The sequence below is a fragment of the Moschus berezovskii genome, chromosome 26, assembly GCF_049115385.1.
Source record: "Moschus berezovskii isolate FMDL1 chromosome 26, NW_MosBer_1.0, whole genome shotgun sequence".
Classification (NCBI taxonomy): Eukaryota; Metazoa; Chordata; class Mammalia; order Artiodactyla; family Moschidae; genus Moschus; species Moschus berezovskii.
In genome coordinates, this window is record NC_142485.1 from 11,468,431 (window position 1) to 11,485,011 (window position 16,581).

General features: G+C 47.9%; 2 non-coding genes across 2 annotated transcripts; one reads left to right on the forward strand and one right to left on the reverse strand.

Moving 5' to 3' along the window:
- Window positions 1–582: 582 nt before the first annotated feature.
- Window positions 583–655, reverse strand: TRNAG-UCC (transfer RNA glycine (anticodon UCC)). The gene has a single exon. It is a non-coding gene; the product is annotated as a tRNA-Gly (tRNA).
- A 3,476-nt stretch (window positions 656–4,131) lies between these two features.
- On the forward strand, window positions 4,132–4,204 carry TRNAG-UCC (transfer RNA glycine (anticodon UCC)). The gene has a single exon. It is a non-coding gene; the product is annotated as a tRNA-Arg (tRNA).
- The last annotated feature ends 12,377 nt before the right edge of the window (window positions 4,205–16,581 follow it).

A 16,581-nucleotide genomic window follows, 5' to 3' on the forward strand; every position in this document is an offset into this window, starting at 1 on the left:
TTTCCAATCTATCCCACTCTGTCTGCAAAAAATTTTACCCTCTCTTAAAAGCTTTGAATTTTATAAATTGTTTAAGTGCTTATTGTTTTATTTGATGGGAATGAAGTACAGCTAGCACTTGTTGAGTCATGACTAAGCTGAGTCATTGTACTATCAAGTGCTTGACATGGACGTCCATGAACGTTTATGATGTGGTCATTATTATCCCCATTGTGATAAACGAAGGAGCACAGAGAGGTTTCTGCAATTTGCCCAAACTGCACAGCTAGTAAGCAGCAGGGATTTGAAAATTGTGTGCTCTAGAGCCTCCCACCCGCATCTTTCTGCTGAGATAGGCAGGTGTATAACTTCTCATGTTGTTTTTTGAAGACCCATAGGTCCAGTTGCTGGAGACAGAGCCGTCCACTGTGCCAAGATGTTTGGCATTGTTTGGGTCCGTGCGGATTATTTCATCTATGAGGCCAATCTAGAGCCGACAGAAATAACTGATAAACAATAGAAATAAACCAAACACTCTGCTATGAGATGGGGCTGTTTCTTTCTTTCTTTTCAGGCTGTACTATGTGGTGCGTGGGATGGTGGTTTCCCAGTCAGGGATTGAACCTGTGACCCCTGCAGTGGAAGTGCAGAGTCTTAACCACTGGACCACCAGGGAAGTCCCTCAGGGCTTTCTTCACAATGGCACCACTATTGTTCCCATTTCCAATACTAAAAACCATGAAGTTCCTTCTCCCTTGTGTCACTTATCCAGTCAATTGTCAGGAATTCCTATTTCGTGGTAGCGTGTGTATCTAGAACTTGCTTCTCCCTCTTCCCTCCTTCTCTTCACATACACTGTGCAGTCAAGTAACTAGACAGTGGCCCCTCCAGTTTCAGACACTTCCCACCATACAGTCTACCTTGTCCCCAAGCCTCCTAAAAGCATAGGATCTTCATCCCATCTCACCCCATGTTGTGTTCCTACACATGGCACCCCACTGTCTATCACAAGCCCTCTGGTTTACATCTTCATGGTCTAGATCCTCCATTTTCTGGCCATTTTATTTTTTGTTTTTATTATCTATTTATTTTTACCTTTTGACTTCCCCGCATGGGATCCTAGTTTCCTGACCGGGGATTGAACTCACAACCGCTGCATTGGAAGTGTGGAGTCTTAACCACTGGACCCCCAGGGAAGTCCTAGACAGCCATCTTCCTGTCAAGCCTGTGTCTCTTCCTTCTCCTCTTGCCAGGTGGGGCTCCTCACAGTCCCCAGCCCACATCCACGCGTCCATCTTCCCATCTGTGACTTCACCGTTATTCTCCTCGTCTTGCTATCGCTCTTCTCTCGTGTGTATAGCCCAGTCTAGACCTCCCACCTGTCTATGGCGTCTCCTCCGGCTCTTCCTCCTGCTTGGATTCCTATTGTTCCCACAGAAGGTGCCACGAAGTTCAGTGTTTAATTTTGCTTTCTCGTCGTCTCACTGTTTACCTCCTCCACTAGACCGTGAGTTTCTCGGGTCAAGGTCTCTGCCCTACTTTTTTTTCATGATCCTCACTGGGCATAACATAGTACTGGATTCAGAGACGGGGCTCATCTGGTGGACTGATCTCGCTTGGTGGAGGGACCTGGCACCAGACCAGACGGCAAATGAGCACGAGTTGATTTAGTGGCTCTGACGAGCAACCCAGTGGCCTTGCTCGACATGGGTTAATTCTCCAACACTAGATGCCAGCATCAAATTCATGGGAAGGTCAGGAAATTACAAGCCGGTCAATTCGTGTTCTGCAGTAGACTTGTTTGCCCAACTTGAGCAGCTGAGGAACCCACCTTTCCTGATTCCTTTCCCAGTGGGCTCTTCCCTAAAGAGGTTCAAGGCGGGGGGCGCGGGGAGGGTCAAGTGAGTTGTCCAAGTGAAAGACCACAGCAAGTAGACTCTGATTTATAATCTCCAAAGTGATACATTCGAGAATGGAAAGTAGCTCAAGGCCAATGTTTTAGAATAAATCATGAGACAGTTTTTACCAGCAGAGAAGTCGCTGGACGCTGTGCAGTCTTGCTCAGCATCAGCATGTTTAATGGCCATTCATCCAAGTTCAAGTCACCTCAGGCAGATTTCAGAGAGACCAGTACTTTGGAAATCTAATAGCAGAAAGAATCGAGTTAGTATATATGGACACATTTGGAAACTATGTCATACTTTCCAAACTGTGCTCTCAAGCTCCATCTTAAGAGTTGAATCCTTCTGAGTTGGAGAGTGCCAGAGGTTAGCTGGTTGGAAGAGGGATGACATGTCTGGAATACTACTAACACAATTTTCACTTTTGTGTTTCATGGGTTCATCAGTTCCTTCACTTTCCCATTTTCTCAGAGACATAAGCCTACCTTCAGACTTTTTTTTGCATGAATGCAAAAAAAAAAAAAAGGTACTATGCTGGTTATCCCGACCCCAAATGGGTATTTTGTAGGCATAATAGAGGTAAAAACTAGGTTTTGTTGAGAGAGAAATACGATTTTCTAAATTTATTTAGCTCCCATTTAGCATAACTTGTTAAAGAGCCAAGTTTGTAGGTAGGACTCAGATCCTGGAACTCCTTCCATGCAGGTGAGAGCTGGTTTTGCAGTGACAACTAGGGCTTCCCAGGTGGCACTAGCGTTAAAGAACCTGCTTGCCAAAGCAGGAGACCCAAAAGACCCAGGTTCCATCCCTGGGTTTGGAAGGTCCCCTGGAGGAGGAAATGGCAAACCACTCCAATATTCTTGCCTGGAAAGTTCCATGGACCGAAGAGCCTGGCGGGCTCCAATCCGTGGGACTGCAAAGACAACTAGACTAGCAAGTTTGAATTGTGGAGGCAGGAAGCCTGCCCATTTCTGGTCGCAAGGGACCATGAGAAGAAAGAAGACAGAGGCTGGAGAGACATTCAGCTTGATTTTCTGTCTCCGGGCTGCCCTGAGCGGGAAGTATGTTAGATATTTGTTGTTGTTCAGTTGCTAAGTTGTGCCCAACTCTTTGCGATGCCAGGGACTGCAGCACGCTTCCTTGGCCTTCACTGTTTCTTGGAGTCTGCCCAAACACATGTCCGTGGAGTTGGTGAGGCCATCCAACCATCTCATCAACACAAAGCCTCTCCCTCGTTTCAGACTACATGAAACACAGGCTCCCCACACCCATGTGGGAGAGGCCACATCAGAGTAAACTCAGCAGTACTCTGTGGTCAGACAGTGGAAGGGCTAGCATTTAGCTTTCCCGAGCGACCCTCAGTTCCTGTGTGGTGTGGAAAGAGCTTGGAATCTCTTGGGTGACCCTGGAGGGGGGAGGCACAGATGCTGGGTGGAACCTGGCTACAGAACTCACCAGAGAGGAATGACCATGGGGGTGGGGGCAAGATCGCGCTGTGGGCTAGGGTTTGCAGAATGAACGGCCTGGGCCCGACCTCATGGTTAGAGCCAGGGTTTCAGCACCAAGGGAGACCCAGGGGCCCACACTCCAGGGTCGGCCCAGGGGCTCAAGGCACCAACGGAGACCCCAGGCCAAACCAGGGGGAAAAGGAGGCAGGGCTCCAGTTCAGTCAAGACAGAAAACGAACCACCAGCTACCCAACCCAGCAACAAACACTGGCCTGAAGCCAAAGAATGGGACAAGCGGAACTTCAGTGGTCAACAGTCCAGGGAGTGGCCCAGACCAGCCACCCTGTAGCAGACACGATGAGGATCCAGGAAACCCTGTGTGGACTCGAGCCTGCTCCCCTCCACCCCCGGGGAAGACAGTGAGTCCTGCTCATACACTCAGGCAGAGACTGAATTATCTACAAAAAACTGCTCCCAACTGTGGAATTGGGCTAAGATTACAGGGCTGGCGTAAACCCGGGATCCCACCTCACAGTGGGACAGGGGCTCATTGAAAAGCTCCCAGCAGTTTGTCAAATCTTCCATACTCGACTCAGAGGACGGTGGGCACTTTGGTGACTTTGCTCCCTGACATGAGTTTCTCTGTCACGTGTAGGAAAAGGCTCACGGGAACCTTGGGACCAGGTGAAGTATTTATTACGGTCTCCGTATTTATTGTACACGGTGCAGAATCCAAGGTCCAGGGATGAAATGTCTCATCCACTGTCAAAAGGCATTGGGTACAAAACTACAAGAGGGGGACTTCCCTGGTGGTCCAGTGGCTAAGACCCTGTGCTTCTAATGCAGGGGGCCTGGGTTCGATTCCTGGTCAGGGAACTTATTCCCGCATGCTGCAACTAAAGATCCCATAGGCTACAATGAAGACTGAGATCCTGTGTGCCACAGCCAAGACGCGGTGCAGCCAAATAAATAAATAAAAATAAATATTGAAACACACACAGGAGTTAGACCTTTTGACCCCAGCTCCCCGCTCCTCTCGCAGGGCTGTGAGCCCCTCCTAGGAACAGGAGGGGGGCGCCCATGCACGCGGGCCAGGGGAGCCCTGGTGAAAGGTGTATATGCTCAGAAATAGGCTTCAGTTTCCCATTCTGGTCCTGGTCATACCTTTAGCCTTCATTCAGGGGGATCTTCCAGGTGGAGAAGTCCCTTTGGCATATTTGCACGTGGCGGGGACGTGGGGCTGGTCAAAGTCTACCCTCTGCCCACGATGTCAAATGTTCCGGTCGGCACCCAGCTAACAGGATAGTGACGGAACAAAGCGTTTCCGTCTCTCTCATTTCTCCCAAGTATCTCCTAAAATTGGAACCTCTGCATTGGCTGCAGTTTTCCTCCATCTGCAAAAACACATTCGGAAGAGAAAGAGGTTGGCAGCTGACTTCAGGCTTTTCCCCCCAGAGAGTTACTTACCTGACTTTAACCAGATGCTGTGTATCAGCCCGTCTCTTCCCTCCGTGCTCAGTGGGCAAAAGACAGAAGAAATACAAGGAATGCTTGTTACGCTCTGCACTCTCTCGCCTTCCTTTCTCTTTCTCTCTCCCTTTTCTTTTTTTTTTTTTTCCCCAGGACCGGATATACAAGTTCCAGAAGAGGAATATACATCCCCAGAGTCTGAAATCAAATCTGGAATTCATATCCTCTGTAAATGTACTTTATTAAAAGCAGGAATCAAGAAAGGTTTTGGAATTATTATATTGGAGAGCTTGATTGTGTAGAGAGGACTTGGAATTAGGGATAATTTTAGACATGTTTTGCAGGCAGCCTGCTCCTTGGATGAATGGAAACACTGGGTACTTTGGCATCAATCTTATCCCAGAGGTCTTAAAACCAGCCCTTAGACTGTGTTACCAACACGAGAAGGAAAACAGGGGACTGCAGTAAGACACGTTCGTCTATGATTACGCAATTGAGTGAGCTGACAGCGTTGTAGGGACACAGAGTAGGTAACATTTTCAGACATCAGGCTGTCAGTTGGGAGGTAATGTTTGTAAAATCCGCTTGCTGATACTTCATGGTGTTAGTACAGCCCCAGACCACAGACATGGGTGGAAGGCATGAGTGTGTGTGTGTGTGTGTGTGTGTGTGTGTGGGCATGTATATGAAGAAGCTGAAAGGATTAGTTGAGGTCCAGAATCGGAGCCGGTGGAGACTGAGGGGCGGAAGTGGGGCAACTCCCATGAAATCCATCTCCGTCCCCACCCTCTGCCCCCACCCCAGCTCCAGACACGCTGGTGGCCTGTGCTCCTGGCTTGGGAACTTGTCCATTGTTCCCAGAAGGCCCAGACCATTTTCTATCAGTTAACTGTCTCTGAACTATTTTTCTCCCTCGGTTTGGAATCACAACCTTCTGAATATCATTGCAAGCTCACGGTATTTCTCTGATGAAAACCGCCATTTCACAGGGGTCAGCCAACTCGACGGCAGAAGCACGGTGACTATGGGATTCGCATTCCAGTAATAAAAGATGAGCCAAGCCCTCCAACCCATCAGAGAAAGGTGGGAGCCTCTGGAGACCCAGGAGGAGACTTTAGATTCTCAGAGGCCCCAGAAGTACAGAGACGGAGTCAGTGTTTCTGGGCTCTTTCGAAGGAGGGCTATTGCTCTGTTTGGTGGAAGGCTTCTCATGAGGCTCAGATGGTAAAGAATCTGCCTGCAATGCAGGAGACCCGGGTTCGATCCCTGGGTCGGGAAGATCTCCTGGAGAAAGGAATGGATACCCACTCCAGTATTCTTGCCTGGAGAATTCCATGGATAGAGGAACCCAGCAGGCTACAGTCCATAGGGGTCCCAAAGAGTTGGACACGACTGAGCGACTAACACTTTCACTTTCAGAGGAAAAAGGCTGGAATGCTGAATGGATGCTTGGGGGGGCTGGCGCCGGGGGTGGCACAGGGGGTGCTGCTAGCTGGCTCTCCGGCACGATCTCACTCCATGACCCAGACTGCCTGCTCTTCATTCACATCCAGGATGTCCCTTGTTCCTTTATACAGAAAGTCCCCTCTCTTGGAACAGGCGGGAAAGTACAGCGAACATTTGGATGGCTAAGGTCCTTAACTTTTCACATTGGCTGCCCTTTCCAAGACTGTTGAGTTATTGTCTTAATTACAGCAGCCCTAAAGAGGAATTTGAAATCACCCCGGCAGCTCCCAGGAGAAACAGCAATGGACTCCTCTTCCCTGGCTCTTGGACTGACTGGGGTTTCAACCACCTCTTTCTCTCTCCCTCCGCGGGGTCCTGGCCTCCGGAGGCAGACAGCGTGGGCCTGGAGCCTCTGCTCTCAGCATCTCTGCAGGAAGGGTGGCTGCTTAGATTCCACGCTTCCTGCTGGCCTCTGACACCCGCTCCGGGGAGGTGGTTTGTAATGTTTGTCCCGTAAACTCTTAGGTAACTGTTCTGTTCCACCCAGGGAGATCACATGGCTCAGAGAGAAAAGCTGTGTTTTTCTTGTGGATATCTAAGGACACTGAGCCACAGCCAGACAGCCACGCCGCCAGAACCCCTAGTCTGAACAGAGAGCCCTGTTCTGGGAGCCAAAGGGAAATGACGCTCCCGGACAAGGGTCAAGTGCAAATCACCGCGCCGCAGAAGCCCTGGGCCTGGGACACTCATCTGTCTTCCAAGACTTCCCTGCAGTAACGTCCCCTTTTCAAAGGGCGCAACGGGTGAACTAATACCTGGCTCTGAAATTCTCAAGCCCCTCGGCCAGAGGGTCCTGGGGCTTTTGCTCTCCTTGTGTTCACTTATGGCTGCGTTTCCCATCGTTACTTCAGCCCTGGTTCTGAGTCTCCGCTCCCTTGAGTTCAGGGCCCCCGGTTGGTCTCTAAAAGCCAAAGGTGTGTGTGTGCTCAGTCGCTTGAGGAGTGTCTGATTCTTTGCGACCCCATGGACTCTAGCCCGCCAGGCTCCCCTGTCCATGGGATTCTCCAGGCAAGAATGCTGGAGTGGGTTGCCATTCCCTTCTCCAGGATATCTTCCATATTGAACTGGTGTCTCTTATGTCTTCTGCATTGGCAGGCAGGTTCTTTACCATTGGCACTACGTGGGAAGCCCTCGCTTTACTCCACATGAACTGAGACAGCAGGTTCTGAACACCTGGGAGGAAGGGAACTGCAGCCCAGGACTCCCTGGGCCCAGGCTGGGTTCTACCCAGAGGCTGCTGGAAGCCATACCGCAGGCGAAAACATGGCCAACCACTCTTCACTAGGATGTTTTATCATCATCTTCTTTTTTTTAATTTGAGGTATAATTGACACACCGTCAAATGCACATATATATTTATCAAAATATGCCTTTATTTACCCTCCTCTCGGGTCAAACTCATAGACCTCCCCCAAGACCCAGGAACTCCTTTGATGCCCATCCTGCTATTAAACGCTTGGAGTCATCACAGCAAAGCCTCTTGATAAAGCAGCTGTGGCAGATTCCAATGCCTCCTTCTGAAAACTCGAAGCTCAGAGAGGTCAAGCGATCAGCTCCTGGCCACACAGCCAGTAAGAATGTGTGGTGGCCGGAACCCAGCTCTAGGCCCTTTCTCCTCTTCCTGGACTTTCAGGAGAGTGCAGAGCTCTCTTCTGAGACAGCTAAGAACACTGAGCCAGACCAGGATGCAGATCACACAGAGACCAGAGGAGCAGAGGCCTGGCGTCCTCTCTGTCCAAGTGACACAGTGTCCAGGCTTCAGGATCCAGGCTGTCTCTCAGCTGGGGGCCACCCCTGACCGGCAAGCATGTGATATGTGTTCTCACTCAACGGCCATTCCTTCTCTACCTTGAATGTAGATAACCCGTCCTCAGACTTTGGGATGCCCAAGAATCCTGGGTAGAGTGAGCTGTACACGATGATTCTCAGGCCTGGGGCAGGGCCCCAGAGTCTGCATTTTCAAGAGGCTTGTTCTCCTCCTCCCGCCACACCACCCCTCCTCCCCGACACCCATCCAGGGGCTCTTTGACCAACGTTGTGTAAGGGGACTGCTCTCTGTCTTCTCCACCCTGGAAGTGGCATCAGTCACAGTTTCCAAGATTTCACCCCATCATACCCGACCTCGCCCTTCCTGGAGGACTTCCCCTTTCCTTAACTTTTGCCTCCTTTTATCTTTACTATCTGCCCCATCCCTGGATTGCGGGGTTGCTCTTGATCCTGATTCTAATATTCAACTTGTTCATCTAATCTCTAGTCCTCTCTTGAATTGTCCCTTAATCTCTAGAAAGCCTTAATGGCTATGGTGATTTGAGACAGTCCACACACACCAGACACACAAACACTCCTTCTGCTGAAAATCCTTCGATGGTGTAAAGTCCAGACTCCTTCAAGAAGCACTAGAGACTCTTCAGTTTCTGCTGCTTGCCTTTCAGTTTCATCATACTTCTTCCTTCTCTGAAACCTATCCTTCCTTCTCACGACGATTTCTAGCCACTGTCATACCCTCGTGCTCAGGCAAACCCTGCTCTGTTTGCTGGAAAAGCCCTCCTCTGGGACCCCTCCTGTAAACACCTACTCAGTTTTCAAGACCAAGGCTGAAGGAAGGTTCCCTTTGGGAAAATTCCCAGCTTCTCCCAACACCCCCCAGGAATGGATTGCTCCTTCTTTGGGGGCTATGTCTTCTCCCGCTGATGAATCCAGGAGCCCTGAATCCTCAGGACCTGCGTGGGGTCTGGGCCCTCACCATGGGGACTGAAGGTGGAGTCCCAATCCGACACTTCCATGGTGGCCCAGCGTTAAAATAACATACAGGTCAAAGTGTTTACAGTAAGTCCCCTACATGCGACCTTTCAAGCTGTGAACTTTGCAGATGCAAACGTCACGGTATCAGCATCAGGCGTGAGTGACCCTGGAGCTTGCCCTTCATCTGTTGCTGGTGCTGATCCTTCAGTTCTGCCGTCTCCCACCTCCTCTCCTTCCTGCGGTCAGTAACTCTTCTCCCCTGTTCGCTCGATGCCAGCCCCTGGATGCCAGCTGTAGTATTGTGCTACTACAGCTTTCAAGGTGCTGTACAGTAAGATTTAAAATGTTTGTGTTTTGTGTGTTTGCTTTTTATGTGTTATCTGTGTGAAACACACTACAAACCTATTACAGTACAGTACTATACAGCCGATTGTGTTAGGTACGTAGGGTTTGTTGGACTTACAAACAGATTGGACTTAAGGAACAGGATTTCAGAACAGAATCCATTTGGATGACAGAGACTCACTGTATTGTGTTTCCTATTTGCTGGGTACTGTTTTAAGTGCTTTCTTCATATTAGGCTTATTTGTATAAAATGCGCTTTTCTCTGATGCTGGTAATTAGAGTGATCTGATGGCTGTATAGTGTAATGTCTTCGGTTTCAGAGGATGCAACAGAACTTTTAACTACAGCATCTGTAAAAATCGATAAAGGCCATTGTCTCCCGTTGATCTGAGGGTTCTACTTCTATACTGAGCTTCTCTGATTCATTCATCCTAGTGGGATTTTGTTTTTAACTTGTTTTCTTGTAGGCTTAAAAAAAATGCTAGTTGAATAATTTGAAGGGTGATTTCATTTATCACATCAACTCCATCTGCAGTATATGTAAAAATTTGAATAAAAATCAATGGGGGAAAAATGATTCAAAATATATAAATGATTCAATATATGGAGGTTTATTTTAAAAGCAATCTCTCCTGACCGTGTCGGTTCCTATAAGACATTTGGGATGCCACACGGAAGAGGACTATGTCTCTAGACGAGCTTCATCCTCCCCTCGATTTATGATGCAGGATAGAGCTGAAGTGGCTCTGTGCAGAAAGGAGAAACCAGCAGCGGAACCCTCTAGATGCCTAGTGATCACTGGAATGTGTTGCCATTTCCCAGGGGGCAGTCAGTTTCAAGCCACCAAAATGCGCTTCTCGATTCATTAATCTCTTAGTTAGGGTGGGAGTGGAGACAGGGAAATCTACTCCAGATAAGCATGAAGTACAATATGACTTTGCTTTCTTATAAAGAGCCATCATTCACGTAAATTGCATCCTTCAACCTTTCAAGGGATTAAATGCTACACGACAGACAGCATCTGGTTCAAACAACAGCAAATCAAAGAGGGTAACAATACACCGCACGGTGAATAGCAGGCAGGCTCCTATATCCATGAGAGGCCAACAGCAGAGGGGGAAAGAGAGACCTGTGAGAGGCGCCGTAAGAAGGGGACACCTGTAGATGTGTCGGGGAAGATAGTGATGTCGGCCGGCATAATAACGCCATTCTTCTAACGTGACCCAAAGCGGCAGGCAGCCGCCCTCCTTCAGGGGCTGGAACACAGCTCCTGGTGACCCAGGGACCAGAAGAGAGAATAGGGTACAGAAACGCTTCTTTCTGAAAGCCACCAGCCAGGGACTTCAATTAACGCGCAGACTCACTTTGGCTCCTTAGAGGGTCTCTTTGGAAAGCAGAGGGAGAGGCCGTTTGTCTGGAATTCGATAAAAAGGACTTGGAGTTTGACTTCTTTGTTTCACCTCCCTTTTCTCACCCTCCCCCACCTCCAGTCTCCTCCTCCCCTTCGTCTCCAACGCGGGCTCTCATTGCTCTCATGACCTTTGCCCTCTGACCCTTCCAAGGAAGGATCAGATGCATGCCATTCACACCTCCGTGTAAAGTTAATCCTCTGGCATTTCCCAGGTATTCTGTTTTAGCCATAACCCCCTATGAAAAGCTCTCCTCTGTTAAAGGAATTTCGGGTTGAGATGAGTGTGTATGGGGTGGGGTGGGGCGCACTGATAAGAATCAAATTCTGGAAGGTTTGAGTGGCACCAGCCTTGAGCATCTCAGACCATCCTTTTTTGAGACTCTCCATCCCCCGCCCTGACCTCCAATGGGAGTATTAATATATTGAACGGTAGAGTGCTCAGAACTATCCTGTGTGCTTTATTTATGTATTCATCTCTTTTAAAGTTAGTTTTAATTTCTATCAAAGCTGTATGCCCACCTTTTCTTTTTTTCGGTGGTTTTCAAAGGTTGCTGACATTTAGACTCCTCTGGGAAAATGTTTTAAAATCCTGAAGTCTAGATTTTCCTCCAGACCAGCTAAGTAAAGCCTATTGGAGATATGGCCCAGATCTTGAGGGTTCTGAAGAGCCCCAGGTAATGCAGCCAGTGGGTGAGCCATCCACATGGATTTGAGGGAGATAAACTTACAAGGTATATTTAAAACCAGACCAATGCGCCTGCACGCTCAGTCGCTTCAGTTGTGTCCGACTCTTTGAGACCCCGTGGACCACAGCCAGCCAGGCTCCTCTGTCCATAGCATTCTCCTGGCAAGAATACTGGTGTGGGTTGCTATGCCCAAACAGCAATATCCCCAAGACTTCCCGCTCGCCATTCCCCATCCCCAGGAACAACAAATTCAAGGATCTGAGCTGGTTCATAGAGTTCAGTTCAGTTCAGTTCAGTTCAGTCGCTCAGTCGTGTCCGACTCTCCGCGACCCCATGAATCACAGCACGCCAGGCCTCCCTGTCCATCACCAACTCCCGGAGTTCACTCAAACTCGTGTCCACAGAGTCGGTGATGCCATCCAGCCATCTCATTCTCTGTCGTCCCCGTCTCCTCCCGCCCCCAATCCCTCCCAGCATCAGAGTCTTTTCCAGTGAGTCAACTCGTTGCATGAGGTGGCCAAAGTATTGCAGTTTCAGCTTTAGCATCAGTCCTTCCAATGAACACCCAGGATCGATCTCCCTTAGAATGGACTGGTTCATAGAGTAGTTACCCTCTATACCTCTAAATTACATGATTATATCGCTGGCCCTTGACTTTTCGGCTTTAATCATCTATCGACTTCCCACCATGCAAACTGAGTTAGTCCTCCTCCAACACCACCGCCCACCCCTCAAAAACTTGACTTCCCGAACCCCCACATCATCCCAGCACTGTTATCATTTGGCTGCATCGATATTTGTATTGTGACTCTCTTCTCTGTTCCCTGAGCTTTCTCCGTCCTCATCATTAATCCAACCCCCAACTCTTCCCAAAGTGCTCTCCTCTCACTCGCTTGAAGTATCTTGAGGAAGTCTCTCCCACTGCCCGGGGGCCTCCCATCTGGACCAGCCCCTCGTCAGGTGCTGCTGGCACCATCAGCCTGATGATGCCATCTTTTCTTGTGCTGGATCCTTTGTCTTTTTTTTTTTCTACCATCTTTTTTGTGGGTTTGATCCTTTAGGAATTTCTGGGGAAAGAGTACATGAGAATAAAGATCTTGAGACCTTGACTGTCTGAAAATTCACTCTTCTCTCCTGGAGTTTGGCTGAAGATAGAATTTTAGCTGGAGGGGTTTCCCTGGTGGCTCAGGGGTAAAGAATCCACCTGTCAATGCAGGAGACATGGGTTCCATTCCTGGTCCGGGAGGAGCCCACATGTCATGGAGGGACTAAGCCCGTGCAGCCCAACTACTGAGCCTAGAGCCTGTGCTCTGGAGCCTGGGAGCCACAACTCCTGAGATGACGTAACTACTGAAACCCAAGAGGCTGTGCTCCGCACCAAGAGGAGTCACTGCAATGAGAAGCCTTCTCACCGCAACGAAGAGTAGCCCCCACTTGCCACAGTTAGAGAAAGCCCACTGACAGCAACAAAGGCCCCATGCAGCCAAATAGATAAATACACTTTTTAAAAAATTTCCTCCTTCTCCTCACTCTGTTCTCCCTTTTCGAACTTTCTCTTGTTCGAATATTGAACTTTAAGGATTTGCCCTCTAAATTTCTTCTATTTTTCTCTACTCTTTTTCTAAAACATTTTACTCAAGCATAGTTGGTTTACAAAGCTGTGTTTAATTTCTACTGTACATCAAAGTGATTCAGATGTACATATATATTCTTTTTCATATTCTTTTCCATTATGGTTTATCACAGGATATTGACTGTACAGGAGGACTCTGTTGTTTATCTATCCCACAAATACTAGTTTGCATATGAGATGGCTGGATGGCATCACCGACTCGATGGACATGAGTTTGAGTGAACTCCGGGAGTTGGTGATGGACAGGGAGGCCTGGCGTGCTGTGATTCATGGGGTCGCGGAGAGTCGGACACGACTGAGCGACTGAACTGAACTGAACTGAACCGAAAACCCTTATGGCAGAAAGTGAAGAGGAACTAGAAAGCCTCTTGAGAAAAGTGAAAGAGGAGAGTGAAAAGGTTGTCTTGAAACTCAACATTCAGAAAACAAAGATCATGGCATCTGGTCCCATCACTTCATAGGAAATAGATGGGAAAACAGTGGAAACAGTGTCAGACTTTATTTTTTTGGGGCTCCAAAATCACTGCGGATGCTGATTGCAGCTATGAAATTAAAAGATGCTTACTCCTTGGAAGGAAAGTTATGACCAACCTAGATAGTATATTCAAAAGCAGAGACATTACTTTGCCAACAAAGGTCCGTCTAGTCAAGGCTATGGTTTTTCCCGTGGTCATGTATGGATGTGAGAGTTGGACTGTGAAGAAAGCTGATCGCCAAAGAATTGATGCTTTTGAACTGTGGTGCTGGAGAAGACTCTTGAGAGTCCCTTGGACTGCAAGGAGATCCAGCCAGTCCATTCTAAAGGAGATTAATCCTGGGTGTTCATTGGAAGGACTGATGCTAAAGCTGAAACTCCAATACTTTGGCCACCTCATGCGACGAGTTGACTCATTGGAAAAGACTCGGATGCTGGGAAGTATTGGGGGCGGGAGGAGAAGGGGACGACAGAGAATGAGATGGCTGTATGGCATCATCGACTCGATGGACATGAGTTTGAGTGAACTCCGGGAGTTGATGATGGACAGGGAGGCCTGGCGTGCTGTGATTCATGGGGTCGCAAAGAGTTGGACACGACTGAGCGACTGAACTGAACTGAATCCCAAACTCCCCCATCTTTCCCTCTCCTATCCCTTCTCCACTGTTCTCTGACTCTTTGTCTTTTTGTTCTGTTTTCTAGGTGACCTCTTCATTGCCCTCTTCCAACTCTTCTATTAAATTTTGCATCTTCTATTTAGTTTCTAAGGTCTCCTGTTTTCAGAATATCTCTTGTGTAGAGCATCCTGGTATTTCAAGAGTGCAATAGCTTATCCCATCAAGGACTTTGGAAATTACACAGTGAGGAAGCAACGTGCAGCTCTGCAGCCCAGATGTAAACTCATCTCTGGGACTCACCCCATCACAGACCTGGGTAAAGTGACTACGAGACCGTCTACAAGAGACAAAGAGAAACTTTCCTAGCACGATATGTGAACAAAATAGTACACAAACCCAGAAAGACACTGCCTCCTTCTGACTATACTTCCATTACCTTTGGCCTTGAGGGTCAGAGAAGAAAGAGTAAATCCTTTTTTGATGGCGTTAGAATAATATAGAAACATTTGTTCTAATTTATATTTCACTTGCTAAAGATGAAAACTGCCAGGGAACTCTATGTGAATAATAATCCCCTTCCTCTATATGCAACTTTTAATTTTATCACAACTATTGTCCTGTTTGGTCCTCATAAAGACTGAGAAGACAAACAGGATAATTCTCCCATTTAGCAAAGAAGAAAAGCTTGTTTCCTTCTCTTCCATACACCCCACCTCACTGAGACACCTTGTAATCAATTTGCCATGTACATCAATATAGTGAAAAGGGGAAAACATTGGCGTGGGAATCAAGAGACCTGGATTTTAGCCTGGACTCTGCACTAATTAGTTAAGTTGAACCTGGGCAATTTAGTTCCATTCCATGAGCATTTTTTCGATGCCTCCTATATACCAGGGATTGTGCTGGAAGTACCAAGTTGGATAAGACATGGTTACTGTCTTTAAATTGCTTGCAGTTTGGCTGAGAAGACAGACACAAACCAGTTCCCTATCATCATTTATGAAAGTCATACATGAACAGATGCCTTGAAAGACCATCAGAGGGCATAATTAATTCCATCTGGAGAGGAAAGGCAGGGAAGTTTTCAAAGGAAAGGAGAAAAAAATCATCTTTTGAAAAAATTTAATGATGACAGGAATAGAGCGTTTCAAGAAAGTTCAAACAAAATATGATTCATAGAAAGTGAAAAATCACCAAAACTCCCTTCCCATCAAGAGATGAGTGCTACTAATTTGATGTTTATTAGCAGGTGACATTTGATCCAGGTTTTAAAAAGCCAGTGGAGGTTTGCCTGATGTGAAAGGCGGGAGAGACTGGGAAGAGAGTTCAAGGTTAAGGAGATCTGAAGAAAACTGGCAATCCAGTTGGTTAAGACTCTGTGCCCTCACTGCTGAGGGCCTGGGTTCAATCACTGGTCAGGGAACTAAGAGATGAAGGAGGACATGGCAGGTTTGGGGCACAAATGAGGGTAAATTGTGGGGAAATGGCAGGGAATAAGGTGGGAGAGCAAAGCATCTATCGCAACAGGTGGGGTCTTCTTTACCATCCTGAGGATTTTGGATTGTTCTGTCACAGCTGGGGGACCATGGAGGTAGTTTAAGTTGAGCGGTAGATGGAGTGAAGTCTGTGTTCAATATTCCAGTCAGCGGCATTGTGGCCAGTGCAGGAAGGATGGCATGAGGCCAGACCAGTCAGAGACACCAGTCAGGAAATCCAGGTGAAAATGGCGAGCTCGAACCAAGGTGGTAGGGTGATGCTAGGAAGGGAAGGGTGGTTTGTTAGCCTTTACGGGGTGGCATTAAGCGGAAGCAAATGGACTGGAAATAAAGATAAAGCGAAAGAGAAGGCTAGGATGGCTCTTTGATCTCTGGTTGAATAGTTAACTGAGCAACTACTGATCCTAGTAGTGAAGAGAAAAAACTACAGGGGGAGAGGCACGGCTGAAGCAGGGCTTAAGAGGTCCAAGCTATCACGGATAAAATAAGCTACAAGGGGGGATTCCCTGGTGATCAAGTTGGTTAGGACTCTGTGCCCTCACTGCGGAGGGCCTGGGTTCAGTCACTGGTCAGGGAACTAAGATCCCACCAGCTACTTAGTACAGTCAAAATAAAAAAGATACAAGGATTTGTTGGACAGCACAGGGAATATAGCCCGTATTTTGTAATAACTATAACTGGAGCGTAACCTTTAAAAATTACGAATCACTATATTGTATACCTATAACTTGCACTGTGGAGAAGGCAATGGCACCCCACTCCAGTACTCTTGCCTGGAGAATCCCATGGGCGGAGGAGCCTGGTAGGCTGCAGTCCATGGGGTTGCTAAGAGTCGGACACGACTGAGCGACTTCACTTTCATGTTTCACTTC